Genomic DNA, 3,102 nt, shown 5'->3' with positions numbered 1-3,102 from the left:
AGTAGGAGCGAAAAACGGGAATGTCAGACTACAGCAGGAAACGAAACTGATCGAACTGCAATCGCCCAAGAAAGACAGGAAAACTATAAACGAAGAAAGTTTAAGTAGGCACAGACTACATTTGTAAGACTAAAAAGTTGCAACCTAGACCATCGACAGTCAAATATAACTTTATAAATGTCAATGCAATTTATTTGATAATTGAAATAACAAACCTACAAACACAGTTCTCTTAATTGACGAAGCCAACTTTAAATTCAATCCACCCAAGAAGTAGGAGCGAAAAAAAGAATTTCATATCACGGCATTAAACTTATCAAATTGCAATAGCCCAACAATATGTTGATCTTCACGCAAGACCTCACTGCTGAATCATCAAATACCACATACCATTAAAAAGACAAAATATGACTTTTGACTAGTCGGCTTCTTTCCTTGCGGGGTTTAACGAAAGACAGATCTTCTTGTCAAATAAAGCAAATTAAGTTCTGTTATTTCGGAAAGCTACCATGAAATTCAGTCCAATTAAGAAGTAGGAGCAAAATGAGAATTTCATACAGCAGTAGCCCAAGAATATGTTGATCCCTAGCAAGACCTTAATGCAGAATCATCAAACACCAAATATCATCAAAAAGACAAGAAATGATTATAAAACAATGAAAGATTAAGTAGTTACAAACCTACATTTATAAGATTGGATAATTGCCGCCTAGACCGTCCTCTACTCGAGTTTGACTAATTGGCTTCTTTCCTAGACAGGGTTTAACGAAATACAGATCCTCTTAAAATGCATCAACAGTCAAATATATCTTCAAAAAAGTCGCCACAAATCATATCAAACAGAACATGATTCTCTTATTTAAGAAACCTAACTTGAAATTCTGTCCAATAAAGAATGTATGAGCAAAGACCGAGAATTTCATAACACTGCATGAAACTTATAGGTATGTATCGGTATATATGTGAGAAAGCCCAACAGTCGGTAGCAGCCAGAAAGTGAGAAACCTAACAGTCCTGCGAAAAAATAAGAGCAAAAAAAAGAAAAGAAAAAAGAACCCTGAAAATGATTATTATGATGCCACAAATCATCAAAAAGACAAGAAACGGCTATAAACAAAGAAAAATTAAGTAGGGACAACCTGCATTTATAAGATTAGAAATTCACTGCCTAGATTGTTCTCTACTCGAAGCACGAAACTCATCGAACTACAATGGCCAAAGAATATGTTCTTCCCTCAATACCTTAAAGCAGACTCATCAAACCGGACATATCATCAAAAAGACGTGAAATGAATATAAACAAAGAAAAATGAAGTAGGTAGGAACCTGTATATATACAACTAGAAACTTGTTGTTGGACCGTCCTCTAATTGAATTTTGACTAGTTGGCTTCTTTCCTTGACCGGGTTTAAGGAATGACAGATCTTCTTCGAAAGCATCAACAGTCAAATACAACTTTAAAAAGGTCACTGCAATTACTTTCAAACAGAACACGGTTCTCTTATTAATGAAAGCTAACTTGAAATTCAGTCTAATAAAGAAGTAGGAACAAAGAATGAGAATTTCAGACCACAGCATGAAACTGATTAAACTGCAATGGACCAAGAATATGTTGATCTTCACGCAAGACCTTAAAGCAGAATCATCAAACACTACATATCATCACATAGAAATAAAATGACACTAAACAAAGAAAGATTTAAGTAGGTACAATTGTACAAACATGCATTTATGAGACAAGAAAATTGCAGCCTAGACCGTCTTCTTCTCGAAGTTCGACGTTGTTGGCTTCTTTCCTTGAAGTTCAAGAAAGAGTTTTCTTGAAAAGCGTAGACAAATCAATCAAATCAAATGTATCTTTAAAAAGTAATTGCAATTAATATCGAAAAGGACACAGTTCTCTTATTTCAGAAAGCTAACTTGAAATATAGCCCAATATAGGAGCAAAAACAAGAATTTCATACCACATCATGAAGCTGATGAAAATGCAATGGCCTAAGAACTTGTTGTTCTTCACGCAAGAACAACATGCAGAATCATCAAACAACACATATCATCAAGAAGACATTAAAATGACCATAAAACAATGAAAGATTGAGTAGGTACAACCTGCATTTATAAGAACAAGACACTAATCGAATTCCAATTGCCCAAGAATGTGTTGGATCTTCAGGCAAGACCTTAAGGATGAAGAATCATCAAACACCACATATCATCAGTAAATAAAAATATGAGTGTAAACAAAGAAAGATTGAATTAGGTACAAACCTGCACTTATAAGACTTAAAAGATTCAATTAGACCATCCATCCTCTACTCCAAGTTTGACTAATTGGCTTCTTTTCTTGACCTGGTTTATCGAAAGACAGATTTTCTTGAACACCGTCGACAGTCAAATATAACTGTTAAATAAACTGCGATTAATATCAAATATCAAAACCGAATTATATAGAAAATTTTAAGTACCCAGAATCATAAGCCCATTTGATAAATATATTTATTTTTTAGCCCTTTTCTTGAAGCCATATAGAAATACAAATCATTCCCTCCCTTCTGTTATGAATTATAATACAAGTTAATCTTATGCCATATATATATATATATATATATATATATATATATATATATATATATATATATATATATATATATATAAATTAAAAATTAAAATTGACCTTTTCCAAACAAAATAAAAAAAATTGGGTTTATCTGTGACAAATTTCGATAGAGTAGTGTAAAAAAAGAGTTAATATCCAACTTATATTTGAAAACCCTAACGAAAATTGATGGATTTCAAAAATCTGTGAACTATGATGAAAAAGAAGGAGGGACGATTACAGTAGAAAGTTAAGATCGGGCTGATATTTGAAAACCCTAGAGAACATCATTGATCGATTTCAATAATCTGTGGAAGCTTAACGATAACGATAAAGAAACACTACAAGAAAAATGAGCTTTAGCGACGAAGGCTATTGGTCACTAATAACACTAAAATGGTCACTAAATCAAATTAGTGACCAAAATAGCTTGGTCACTTCTCGTCACTATAGATCCGTCACAAAATATTTTTAGAGACCAAAATACCAAAATTGGTCACTATAGT

The 3,102-nt window shown here is 32.8% G+C and overlaps 1 long non-coding RNA gene across 1 annotated transcript; it reads right to left on the bottom strand.

Annotated features, from left to right (window-relative positions):
* Window positions 1-445: 445 nt before the first annotated feature.
* On the bottom strand, window positions 446-1,638 carry LOC139885695 (uncharacterized). Its single transcript, XR_011772034.1, has 6 exons — window positions 1,571-1,638; window positions 1,327-1,469; window positions 1,140-1,206; window positions 874-1,014; window positions 685-751; window positions 446-595 (listed from the first exon to the last, which is right to left on the bottom strand). It is a non-coding gene; the product is annotated as an uncharacterized lncRNA (long non-coding RNA).
* Between the last annotated feature and the right edge of the window lie 1,464 nt (window positions 1,639-3,102).

The sequence above is a fragment of the Rutidosis leptorrhynchoides genome, chromosome 1 (genome assembly GCF_046630445.1).
Source record: "Rutidosis leptorrhynchoides isolate AG116_Rl617_1_P2 chromosome 1, CSIRO_AGI_Rlap_v1, whole genome shotgun sequence".
Lineage (NCBI taxonomy): Eukaryota > Viridiplantae > Streptophyta > Magnoliopsida > Asterales > Asteraceae > Rutidosis > Rutidosis leptorrhynchoides.
This window is presented reverse-complemented; position numbering and strand designations above follow the sequence as displayed.